The sequence below is a fragment of the Apteryx mantelli genome, chromosome 4 (genome assembly GCF_036417845.1).
Source record: "Apteryx mantelli isolate bAptMan1 chromosome 4, bAptMan1.hap1, whole genome shotgun sequence".
Classification (NCBI taxonomy): domain Eukaryota; kingdom Metazoa; phylum Chordata; class Aves; order Apterygiformes; family Apterygidae; genus Apteryx; species Apteryx mantelli.
This window is the reverse complement of record NC_089981.1, coordinates 41,675,064-41,688,897: the sequence shown is the minus strand read 5'-3', so window position 1 is coordinate 41,688,897 and position 13,834 is coordinate 41,675,064. Positions and strand designations below refer to the sequence as shown.

At 35.0% G+C, this 13,834-nt stretch overlaps 1 long non-coding RNA gene across 1 annotated transcript in view; it reads right to left on the bottom strand.

Moving 5' to 3' along the window:
* The window catches only part of LOC136991989 (uncharacterized), a 56,454-nt gene extending 45,943 nt beyond the window's left edge, over positions 1-10,511 (bottom strand). The window contains exons 1-2 of the long non-coding RNA XR_010884017.1: positions 10,454-10,511; positions 3,144-3,176 (exon numbers count right to left, since the gene is read on the bottom strand). This is a non-coding gene — a long non-coding RNA (uncharacterized lncRNA). The remainder of the gene's footprint in view (positions 1-3,143; positions 3,177-10,453) is intronic.
* Positions 10,512-13,834: the final 3,323 nt, after the last annotated feature.

Genomic DNA, 13,834 nt, shown 5'->3' with positions numbered 1-13,834 from the left:
GACCACAGCACTTTGAAGGAGCTCAGGGTACGTCAAAAATGGTACGGGAACATTATGTCATCAGTTTCTTGTTATCATAAAAACCTAGAGATAAATAAGGTCTTTCAAGGTATCATCTTTGAATAACAGACCTAGATGGATAATCCTGAGACATAATCATCAATCTTTTGTCCAGTCCAGTTTTACTTATCTCACATTTCTCTCAGGAAGTTAAGAGAAATTGTCATCATGGGAAGTTTGTCCTTAGTGTTCAGTCTTAAATTTCTTTTGCTTAATACCATCCCATGAGTTTACATAATGAGCTTATTCAGCTATAAAGAGAGAGAAAGAGCACTTGCTGGCCAAGCAGGTTTTTGCAATACTCTTTCAGCTCCATCACAGATATTCCACCACTGTTCTTAGCCCTTGTGACATACACAGTAATTAGGGAATATTTCACTTGCACTAACAGAATGAATCCAATATTTCCTGTGTAATATGAAGCTGATTAAAACACAAAAAGAAAATTAAAGTTAGCTAGTGGTTCAGAGGAAAAATATATGTATTTTCTGTGCACAAATATGGGATCTTCTGAAGTTAGTGTAAATTCTTTTTGCTGGTAAGTGATAGCCTAAACATTTACTATATGCATAAAACTCTCCATCCCAGATTACCAAGCTTGATTGAACTTTATAAGCAGTAGTAACAACAGCAGTATGAGGCAGCAGGCTCAAAAATCCAAGTCATCTTAATTCTCTAAATAGCCTCTTCTTCTCACCCCCATCCCCACAAAAATTTCTGGGGAAAACTGGATATCTAGCTGGGAAAAGCTTACACTTGCTTAATGATTTCTCATGGAACAATAGAGAGAAAAAAAAAATCAGAGATAAGACAAATTGGTCCTTACATACACAGGTCTTCATTCTTTGGCCGTATCATCTGTATCTTTTCATAGATAACTATGAAGTTTTACTATATATTTACCCTCTACTTCCTTCTATTGTTTTCTTCTTAACATATTGCTACATGTATATAATCTGGCCATAAATTCTTAACACAGGGCACTTGATTCAGATTTAGGTACTATAAGATTAAAAAAAATGCTACATTTGGTGGAAAGAACCTGGAGAAAGTGATACTTTTATCCATGTCACACCAGCATTCACAACAAATAGCAAGTGTTACCAGAAAAAACAGGCAACATGTACTCATTAAAATTTCCTTTCTCTTGCCTGTATTAAAATTCCCTTCAAATAGATAAGAAAATTTGTAAGTTAAATATTTTGAGATCTCTTAAGCGCTTAAAAAGCTCTGTTCCTTGAATATGCAAGTAGGATCCAGTATCAATCCACTAATTGATAATAATTATAGGAGGAAAAACATGATCATCATCTCTTTCCTTATTAAGGGCAAACTATTATATATGTAAGTCAACATAAAGCAATCAAAATATCAATATTGTGACTATATACCAGTGTAAAAATACTCAAGTACAAGCTGTACTGGGGGAAAGAAGGTCCATCTAACCTGGTATGCTGTCACTGGCAGTAACCTGTATATTTGGACTTCTGAATCCATTCATATATTTGCAAACAACAGTTTGTGTCAGGGAGTTTCAGAAATCACTATTGTATATTGTAGGGAAGAAAGTTCCTTTAACCCTGTTAAGGCAACATTAAATTTCTATCCCTGCTTCCCCCCACACACACCATTTGTGTTGAGAAATGTTGCTTCTGTTTCCTTGGTATTCATGATTTTATTCTCCCTCTCTCATCATCTAGTTTTGCAAAGTAAAAGAAGCCTAGTCTATTTAATCTCACTTTGTACATCAGCCTTTCCATAAGTTCAGCATTTTTCCTGGCTTCTTCTGCACCTTTTTAGCTCTATTGTGTCTTTTTGAAAGAAATGACTAGAAATGCATGCAGTAATCTAGATCGTGATTCATTCAGAGGCACAGTTACACTGTCTGTTTACTTCTCTATTCTTTTTCTAATAGTTAATATTCTGCTTTTTTTTTTTTTTTTTGGACCACTGCTGAACTTTAAGCTGGTATTTTTATAAAAGCATCTATAGACACTCACAAATCAATTTCCCAAGTAATTAAAAAAAGAAAAATCTAATTTAAACCTCTGCAGTTATGTATGTACAGGTTGGTTTTTACCAGTGTGCCTTATTTGGCATTTATTGATATTGAATTTCATTTACTGTTTTAGCACCAAGTAATTCAATAAAAGACTAGATTTTCACAATCGGATTTAGTTTTGATTATTCTGAATAATTTTATACCACCAGCAGCTTTGTCAATTCCCTATCCACCACTTTTCTCAGAACATATCTGGATAGACTGAATAACATATTCCAGCACAGATCCTGATAGCACGCAACTGGTAATTTATCTCAGAGCACAGACTTCAGCCTGAATAAACCACCTCTTCCAGAAGAGTTCCTTCTTTTAGTACTCTGCAATACAACTATTCCAAAATTTCATATATATTTATTAGAACTATGAGTAAGGCTTCTGAGTATTGGAAAAAGCATATGATCACTAGAAAAGAAGATATTTAAATCCAAATCTTTTCTCATGCCATAGGATAAATTTCCCAAACATCTGGTTATGAGGTGCTATGCCTTGCACCTTGCTTTTGTGTATATGATCTCTCAGGGGACAGAGGCATTAGAGCTTATTTCTAAGTTTACAATGTGTACAACCAAAATATTCAAGATCAAAATAAACTGTTTGGGGCAAAACAGTATGCTACATCTAGCACAAAATGAATTTTATCCACAATCAGATAACATTTCTTGATGCATTTTCCCCTGCTGCAGAGTAGAAATGAAGGAAAAATTTAGAATGTAGTAGGTTGAAGTATGCATGAGAGAAACTCATTTATACAACATGATATAAGACACGTGAGAAATTGTACTGTTAGTTTGGCAGAACAGAATCAAATAAACCTGAGTCATGTTTGTGATTTTAATATTTTCATCAAGTTTCAGGAGAATTCTTGTTTTCATGGAAGTTTTAATACATTTTTAACTCCAAGCTTGCATTCACTTGTATTATTCAAGAAAGGCATTAAATATACTGTACTACACTTAATATCATATTTTCCTCTTGTCACATATACTCCTCTGATTAGCTTAGTAGTGTAATTTTTTCTTACCTTTACTAGGTCTTCGTTTTTTCTAGCTTTTTCCTGAAACAGTATTTAAAATAATAAGATGATTCAGTACTGTACTTGTGGGAGCTTCACCTGCTTGATTTTAACCTGCTACTCAGGCTTTCTTAAGACTTAGGGTTTAGGTTTTCTCACATGTTTACTACACATTTCAAGTATTTTGAACTGATCTGAATTCAACTTTCAAGTCAATTAAGTCCCATTTTAGAAAACATGAGCAAATAATTAAGATGCAGCCAGCAAGGAAGATCAAGTCATAAAAATAATAAAGAAATTAATCAGTCAGAACACTAGCAACAAGAGAAAGACCCAAGGAAAACATCCACCCACCAGCCAGAGATAATTGCAACAAAATGAGGTCTACCAGGCTTCCATTTTTAGTATGCAACTATATTAGCCACACCTGTAGGAAAAAAACACAGGTGAGAAGGTATTTAAGTATTCCGGATGCTTTCAAGTCAGCTGGAACTGATAACATCCATCACAAGCTGCTTAGAAAACTAGCTGAAGCTGTCTCTGTTCCCTTCAGTGTTATCACTAGGCATGCCTACATTAGTTACTAATACAGCATGGGTGAGGAATTGAGTTTGAATGTATTGTGAACTGTCAGCCATGGTTCTAGGCTACTGTGTTTTTCCTGGAACAAATTTTGGCTGGTCTAGGTAAGCAATGTGCGTGTACAGAGAGCTGACTACTGGAGGACTTCATGCCCTCATTACAAGTGGGACAGTCTATGTGGTGCCCTAGTGTGTGTTTTTGATCTTTGTTCCTCCAAGAGGGAAACTGATTCAAGCTCGCCAGTGGTGTACTTGTGTATATACTACAAGACTTTAAGTGTAGACATAAGGCAAATTCACACCAGAAAGAAGTCCTCCTTGATACTAGATTGCTAAAGTGGGTACATCTTCTGAGAGCTTTTAAATGGCAGGTGAAATACAAAGACTAAGAAATAACAACTGTAGCACCTATTTTTGAAAGAAAAACACTTCCTGGAAGGAAGCAGGGAAATGATTAACAGCAAATAATTGATTTGTAAAGAACAATCCCATCAGTCGCATCTTTCCTCCTATGACAAAGTGAAAAGCCTTGTGCATAGAGGGGAAGCAGTAAACATTACTACTATATTACTACTACCTAGCAGCTGGCTAGGCAGCTTTTCTGCAGAAAGAGATAGAGGAGATTTAGTTGTCCACAAGCTGACCACAGGGTTATGCTTTTTGTGAAAAAGAGACATATAGCACATGTGAATCAGAATACAGTTTGCATGAATATTCATGAAGCAACAGCTGGAGTGCTGTGTTCTGGTTTTGGAATGACACTTCAGGAAGGATCATTTGAATATAGAGAAGTAGACTGAGTGTGGGTAGAAGTCTAGTAAGTATAATGTTCAGGAAAAGACCAAAAGAGTAGGAGCTGTTTGATCTAAAGACAAGAAGGCTAAACAGAAATGCTAAAAGTCCTATGTAATGGGTTGTTGCCAAGAAGAATGGAATAGACTGTGTTCTGTGTCCACAGCAAATACAAAGAAACTTACATTAAGGAAAACTCAGTTTTTTTATAGGATTTTATTTCAGTAAAGAAACAAATTTCTGGAGAGACCGTAAACTCTCTCTGATTGGGGTGTTGTAAGAGTTGGCAGGAGAACATCTGACAGAAAAGACAGAATTATGTGCCTTTGGCAGGAAAATGAGCTAGGTCCTGAGCTCTGCTCCAACCTAGTGCTCTCAGATTTTATGACTGAATAAAAAGAAAAGGAATCCTTTCCTTTCCTACTACCTATGTTTAAATTAACAATTTCTTTGAAGTCACTCACAGAACAACTTCAATACTGACCTTCCAAAGTTCTGAGTGGTTGATATTCTTTTTAAGGGCTAGGTGTGAATTTATGTTAGATGAAAACTTAATGATTACTAATGACTATAATACCTTCACACAATTTGCTTATATTATTCCTTATTTCAAGAGGAATAGTGACTAAGACTGTTTTTCTTGATATGATCTGTTGCTTTTTATATTTTAAACAGATTTTAATAGCTCAAATCATATTCTTTCAGTTAGTTCTTTCCAGCATTAATATACTGTATCATCTTCTGGTCAGAAATTTTCTTTTACTATGTCAGTAAATTAAAGTGCAATCAAATACATTGAAATAGGCTTGAACCAGTATTCTGGAACCTCCAGAACTTCAGAAGAACTTAGATCTAGATGTGAAATCATGTCTGTTATAAATCAGAAGACAAACAGAGACATAACTGTGCAGTTCAGCTTCATTTACTTGATTCACAAAGCCCCATTTATTAAAAATGGAGGGGGAGAGAGACTTAAAGCTATTAAATGCTTGTATTTTAAAATAACAGAACATAATAGAACACAGGTATGAAAAGAAATCTCACTTTTACTTTATTATTTTATTAGTTTTAATTATCAAAAAAGTAGCCAAATAAAAGACAGGTTTTGGGGGTTTTTTTATTCTCAAACCATGAACTCAGGTTTCCTGTTTTCTTTTGTGGTCTCTGATGCAGTCTTGCAAGTCTGTTTACTTACCTGTGCCACAGTTTCTCACAAAATTTAATGTAGAAATGGTACTGTGAAATTACATTTTACAGTATTAAAATATTTTGCCATCCATGGAAAGAAGGAGCTCTATAATGTAAGCCATTGTTATTTTTACATAATATACTATGCAGTCATATTTTACACACAAAAAAATTAAAGCGTTTTTTAATACTCAAATAAATACATGACAGCAGTCTTTTTCACTTCAAAGCTATACAAGGAGCTTCAAGCCCATTAAAGTTGGTCCTTGCTTCAGATCCTCAGCTGATCAGATCTTGGCAGTACACTTTGAAATGTCTGGCAGTCTGCTGGACTGTTACCGTTTCAGAAGTAGTAATTTTCCTTTCAGATGAGGTGCAGCATTAGACATGTATTTTCTTTGTTACAGCAGATGTAGAAGCCAGCAGCCAAGTGATCAATACACACCCAGGCTTTGCCCTACTGCAAATGTTCCAGTTATCAAACATATGGTCTGATGTTGCATGTCTTGCTCAAATGTTGTAAATGAACTCAGCTGTGCTAGCATATTGACGCCAGAGAGGACTCTGCTCCTCTTTGTGCAGTAAGACTACACGCAGCCACTTGCTAAATGTTTTCTGTTGAACTGGCAAAGATGTTGCTATCAAATTGTAGAGGCTGATAGGTCAGTGTTATTTTATATAACAACCAGAACCCCCCCAAAAAAAATCCCCAAAATTTTAAAGAACATAAAAGAGAATGTCATAGTTCCAAAGAAATTTTAAATCAAGACTCTTAAGGTGTCTTGAAACTAATTAACTGTCGGAAAACCCTATGAGGAAGTTACAGGGTACACTTCAGTTACTTTTCTGGCTATTGAGAAAAAGATTTCTCTTGAGTGAAATTTAACAGCTGTTTAACAACACCCATCAGTAATTTTATAGGGTAGAATTTTGAGGAAAATTTTCTGTTCTCTGTGAAACAACAGAGATTTTGCTGCAGTTCCTACCTTATAGTATAGATACCTTATAGAATCTTTAATGATCACAGATGTTAGATTTGGTGTTGCTTGGAGCTGCTCTCTTTTATTTTCTATTCTTTTATTTTCTTTTTTATGGTGGGGATTGGGCAATTTAAAAATTACCCCATAAGCTTGGAAACGAAAAAAGAAAAAGAAAGTGATACTACATGAAGACCAGAATACAAAAATAATTTTAATTAAATGTGAAAATAGCTTCTTAATTCCATGCCAAAAAAAAAGGGAAAAAAAACCACAAAGGAGATAATGTACATGTTTGGGGAAACTACATTACATTTTTAAAATCCTTCAGTTTGGGTAATCTAAAGGGCTAACAAGATATATGGAAGACCTGTATTTTTCTCCTACCTGATTTTAACTTTTAAAATTAAACTTCAGGTTGAGAGGGTTTGTTTGTTTTTTTTTAAGATGAGTCTATATTTGAATTAGTTCAATGAACCAATCATAATGCTAATGCTATGACTCATGATACTCCTGCTTGATACCTACCTAACCTTGTCCATGGGTTACTAGAAGAATATGTCTTGAAACTCCGTGATCACTAAATGTCATTTACTTCAAGAGCCTAGAGTGTCTTTCAAAAGTCAAGATGGAAAAGGAACAAAAAACAGCACCTGTGAGCAAGTTGCTCCAGCAGCTATGAACATTTCATTGGCCTTCAGCTTAAACAGTACATGACTTGGCAGCCTTTTGGCTCCCAGCTAGCAATAAGGGAGACAGAATGACTGTGTGGACAATAGTGATCTTAGCAATGTGTATCAGTAAATTTGGGGGTTTTTTGATATATTTTAGTCCTGTGCAAGTGGCTTATGAGATATAAATTATTGCTTCATTCTCATTTCATCTATGAGATATAGCCTCGGTTATGTGCTGCTTTTCAGTTTGTATTGTTTTGTTTTCCGTTAGCCAACAGATATTTTAGTTCTTTATAATAAGCATCAATGGTAACTTATTTTGTATCAAACAAAGAATTTAGAGATGTCTAATATTTTATATGGAAATTTCTTCTTTTCAACTTTTTTTTTTTTACCTCTGCTTCAAACTAACTTTTCTTTTAAATTACCTTTTTTTTCTCCTTTTGCTTTTCTTTTCCTTCCAATGACATTAAGCTTTGAGGAAGATTTAAAAAGAATGTAAATGGGTGGAAATGTAAAAGTTGCCCTCCAACCACAAGCACTTTTGGTCAGTGCTCCTCAGAGAATAATGAAGTTTTGCTGAATGTATGAATAATTTGTCATACTAAAGATCTAAAAAAACTCAAATATTCAAGTTCTGATTATGCAGTGCTTCTTTCTCTCTGAAAATAAAATTTGTCCTAATCAGTGTGACAGAACACAGTAAATAATAAATCAATAAATTAGTAATAACACAATAAGAAATGTATCGATACCAAAAATCTTATTGAATTTATATTCTAAAAACTCTAATTTTAGAATATAAATGCAACAAGATTCTTGGTATCAGTACATTTCTTACTGTGTTATCCAATCCTATGTCTAATAAAATCGTGTTGCTGATATTCCTATGCTATTAAATATACACAGAGTTAGGGACTACTGTACGAGCTGCACATTTATGCTATTGTCATTCTTTCTGGGGCAAATTTTTAGCTTAGTTTAGTAACTAAGCTGTGTTTCTGACTCATTATAGGGTACACATTTACTACTTGTTCTGGATTCAGTAATAAAGAGTTTAGTTCACGTTTAACTAAGAGTCTTACATCCAGAGGCAGAACTTCAGGTTTTGTTCTAATTTCCTTTACCAACATTTTCACAACAGTTTAGTTCTTCCAAGTGATATACCTCCCCAACTGTGCTTGTCAATTGGCCAGAAAACTTAGTTCCAGGTTTCTACTGAGAGTTCTTACATTGCAGAGGAAATACAAGGAAACATGCATTCTCAGATTGGAGGTTTTCTTTATCTTATGTTGCTTGCTTGTCTTCTCCAGCTGGTGTTAAGAGTAGTCATGATTCTCTTCAACATTTATTATTATGTTTTATTGTTTTGATTATTTTATCATATTTTAGAAGTTAGCCACTAGTTAACTGCATCCCAGGAACAGGGCTTTTCTTTCTGTCTGCCAGCTAGTTTCTTATTACCTAGAATGTTCAATGAGATAATGCCTACCCAGTTTTGACCCCTTTCATTGATAACTAGATATGCTGTGCACTTCCAAACTGACACAGCATTCTTGCTATTTTCTTATTTGACTACTACTACAGACCACTATGAAATTAAATGCAAGGGTAAATTTGTTAGCTTATGTATTTTTGGTGAGGGAAGTGCAGTGGGAAGAAGAATAGCTAAGATAATTTATTTTCATGTTTAATGTCTGCACCAGTGTCTGTGAGGCCAGAAGTATAAAGTGCAAAATATCAGGACTCTGAAATATTTTCAGAAAAGAAAAGAACAGGCCTGTATTTAGCATCAATAAAATGGTTAGTGTTTTTAGGTGGACTGCAAACTACATAGAGGGGTGAAAAAACCAAAGCCACGCCAAACTTTTTTGCAAAGGCCAAGTCTGGGCATACAAGGTAACCATCAACATATCTGCTTTTTTTTCACTGAGAATAAAAAATAGTGAATGCATAGTGATGGAGAATAAGCAAAGATTGATTCCAAATGCCATTCATCTTAGATAAACTGTCATTTTGAAGAAGTAATTTGCTCTAGAAAGGAAGCATGTGCCAACAGTAAATAACTCCCCAGGAGCAAGCTATGAGCTGGAAGGAAATGTATTATTCTTTACTACACAATGCTGGTCAACACCCTTAAACTGGCTTCCTCTCTTTTAAGGAGCAGGTGATAAATTATGCTTCATCTTAATTTGACAAGAAGCTACCTTATTGTTTCTATTTCATTCTCTACAATTAATATTATACTACCCAGTTTAGACCAATTGTTCCAGATGTTTCCCCTAGCATGGCTTGTGCTAGCGAAAACTTGTGCTTGAACATACCTCCTTGAAAGAAATTGCCTCTGTAACCTTGAGACAATATAATCCTGAGGGAAAGATTAAACTTTATTTTAGTTGCATTTACATTATTTTTGGAGCATGACTAACCTTTTATTTAGAACTATCAAACAGCAGGAATTGGACTATTTACAGTTGGACCAAACCTGCTGATTGAAATTCAGATTCTGTTCCTACTGGAATTAGTAGGAGTTTTATTACAGACTTCCATAAAAGATGTACAGACTTAATCTCTGATTTTCAGAGACTAAGTAGTCACAATTTCAATCACAGTCAAAAAAGGGTGAAGACACTCATAATCTCTGCATACAGGGATTTTTATTACTCAGGTAAAATTCCTACTCCACTCTCAGTATATTATAATATGACTGGTTTTGGTAACTTGTTTTTGTCAAGCATTACCCAATCTATCAAGAATTTCCAATATAACAATAAAAATACTTCAGACATTTTAGCTGCAACTCTATATATGTACAACAAGAACACAAAACCCACAGCTATACCCTTTCTCCCTTATTCTCTATGTATGAGCTATTCAGTTTCATTGTTCAAATTTATCAATTCAAACAAATGCGAAAAAAATCAGATTTTTGCCTCCAAGACTTGGAGCACTGTCACTGAGCAGATAAAAAGTCATCAAGAAATTCATTTGAAAGTAATGTTAAAGCAAGCGAAAGTGCAGTGTTTAGGATTTTAAGGTGAACCCATATACTGTACTAAAAAGCAAGAAAAAGTGATTTAAAATAAGTATTTTTAAAATTACCTTACCTTTATTTAAAAGGTTGTCACAAGATGTACATGTTAGAAATCTTCATCTGCTTGGGTCTGTGAAAGCAATAGAAGAAAGATTCACAAAGCCCAAAGGATGTAATAAATATGTTAGTATTTGTTTACATTTCAGAAATAATTGTTCTGTGAATGTTCCTCATTATATTGAATGAGATGCTCCTTACCTCACTGCAATGAACAGGAATTTACTGCAGAGAACAGAAGCAGGGTAGTCAGTATATTGTTTTCTGGCTCATATCTATACTGCACTTTCTCCATGTATTTGAAAGGTTTGTTGTTTTCTGAGATGTCCTTTGGTTGGGGGAGGGGGGGAGGAGCTGAGGTGGGAAGGGGGTGCTGACTCTCTTCTTGAAAGAAAACTTTAAAATAGTCCATTTCAACTTTTTCTACATGAAAGCCTAATGTGGCTATAAAACAATTTTCAGTCTCTGCTCTTTATTTGCTCTGATTTTGATTAGTCAAGGCAAAATTTATCACTTGCTTCTGAACAGAGTGGAGAAAAACTATTTATTTGTTCTTAAGTTTCCAAAAACAGTGTTAATATCTGTGTGTTCTTCCTGTTGGTGACTTCTAAGAGCAATAAGCCTCATCTTTTAATTTCCAGATACTACCAGAGAGGAAACTGGCTTCTCTAATAAGTAAACGGACAACAGAATACCAAGTGGAATTTGGTAATAAGGAAATGGATATTCTAATTATCAATTCAGGCTACATTTCTATGTGATACAATTAAGAAAATGTAAGCCATTAAATCAAGGACAGGAGAGAGGTCTTGATTTGTTTTTTGCTGCAGATCATATGACAATCTTATGAAGACCTTTCAGAGGGACCCATCTGAATTTAACAGAACTTTACATACACAAGTAATGCGAGATTCAAATCTCTTCATGCATCTCATTTTTTAACTATATCTCTCATTTTTCAGCCTGTCATATTTACTGGCTTATAGTCAATACTTGAGTATAATCAACTCGTGACCTGGGCACAAGTTTGTCCTGAAAATACTCTGATCTAATGGTTCTTTGACCACAAGTATCAGAGCTGATCTCTTCACAGATGGAGGGGATGTCACAGTGTCAGTTGGAATGTAGTCTGAGAGTATCCTCTTTAAGTAATTCTTTAATATTTAGCACGGGTTAGATAGCCTTACCCTATGTCTCTGGAGCACCATAAAATGGTTCAACTGCATCCTCTCCAGGGAGCAATGTTGTTATCCGCAGCACCTAATTGCAAAAGAGTCATTAAGATGGTCTCAACCGTTCTTCTAAATGATGAGGTCCATGAACTCTAAAAAGTGAATGCAAACAGAGTCTATCACCTTTCAGAAGCAAGAGTGGGAGCCCCTTGTGTATACCTTTTAATGATAGATTATGTGCCACCTTGTCTTCTTGCCCTTGCTTATTGTTCTAAACGTGGAAAAATGCTTCTTTGTTAACTGTTACTCCTCTCCGAAAGAGTCTGCATCTCTTTAAGCCTGGCATATTAGGGTAACCTAGGATAAAATGACAAGTTTAAGTTCTACTGACAAGTTTAAGTTCAGCTGTGGCCTAACCCACAATAATTCATTGTAGCAAAGTGATGAATTTCACTAAACCCTGAATTAGTTTTCCCTTCTGTGGCAGTCACCAATTTCCAAGCAAGAGAAAACAAGTGAATGATTTTGTGGAAACTCTAAAGAGTTCCTTCACAGTATGTAAAAGAAAAGCACCAGATAAATTTTAATATCTCTTCCACTGGTGCAACCGACAACTATTGATTTTGAAAGCTTATTGAAAGGTAAAAAAGGGCCATGCTGCTAATAAGGAACAGTTTATAGTAGTGTTAACACATCAGTGTTTCATCAGGGCTTTAATTTTAATGTGTGCTTCCAGGGCTGGACATAGAATTTAAGGAGAACACGGCAGATATTATGTTTGACCCATTTATTTTTTTCCTTTTATATAAAATACAAAGTTAGCAAAGGGGATGTGTCTGTGTTGTAAAGTGCATTGTGGTTGCAAGTTGTCCTGTCTTGTTGATTTAAAGGAATCTGTTATCTCAGACTGAAGAGTGAGGATTGCAGATATAGTGCTATATAGATCATCCAGCTAAAGTCTTCATCTTTTCATCACTATATTTTTAGGAACTTACTGCTAACTATGTTTTGTGAAAAGAGCCCTGTCAGAAATCCTGTTAACAGTTCTGTTTGAAATACACCCTTTGATGTCAAGTGTGTTGCACTCTCATAAACATAAAGATATGGAATAGGTTCTGAACTTGTGTTAATAAAGTTACAACCAAACTTCCAGTATTCTGGATCACTCTACATATTTAACCATTCATACCGTGTTTTTTTCATGGTGCTGGAGTGTTATTTTTCAGTATAGGCTGAGGGGCTTCAGTCCCTGAGGAAGATGTTCAGCTTATAGAGCTGGGTCTTTATACAGCCCTGTTAATTTGAAGATTATAAAGGTAAGGTAGGATCCCATGAACATAGCTTAGTCATATGTGCCTACATTTTAATGAGCTGTCACTTTCAGGAAGAAAAGGGAAATGCGATCTTCCTAAAATGAGCAGCTAATATCCTATTAAGTCAGGAAGTGAAAGAAATGCATTTAGCTTTCTAGATCTCTTCTTCATGTAGGCCTCTAGAATAATAAGAATGACTGTCTTTATGAAAGAATATGTTGGTGATACAGCAAAGCATTGCATATGTGTCTACTGAGGAAAGCTTACAACTCACATCTGACACTTCCTAGGAAAACGTTCTAAAAACCAGGATATTACACAAAAAAGTTATTACTCCATACCCTCTGGACAACTACAGATTGCTATAAAGTCTTAGGCAGGAAAAAAGTGTGTATCTTTTTTCAAAAGGAAACTTCTGGTGAACTGTAGAAGGGTAAAGTGAAACTCACCCCATATATAGACATAGATTTTTTTAAATCAGTCTTTGAGCAATTTAATCTGAATGAAAACAAAACTGCCTGATTATCCTCCCACTGGTGTTAATTAAGAGCTACTCTATGAATGTCAACAACCACTGTTAAGGGAATCGGGATCTGGTTTATAAATTGATGTCTTATATGTTCTGCTATGTTATCAAAAAGGAAAATTGCATATGTCTAAGTTCTAGTACTAGTTTCCCTCAAAAGTACTCAAGCACTGCACACAATAGTTTTCCCAACCCCCACACTTACAGACAACATCTGTGGCTTGATTTAGACATTAGAATTAGAGCTGTATCAGAGGCCTTCTTGTTGTTTGGTTTTTGTTTGTTTGGAGACTTTTTGATGAATTGGTTAGTAGCCAAAAAAGACATTTTCAAGGTGACTGAAATAGTTTGGCTCTGTATAACTGAATAACTTCATCCGTAACAAA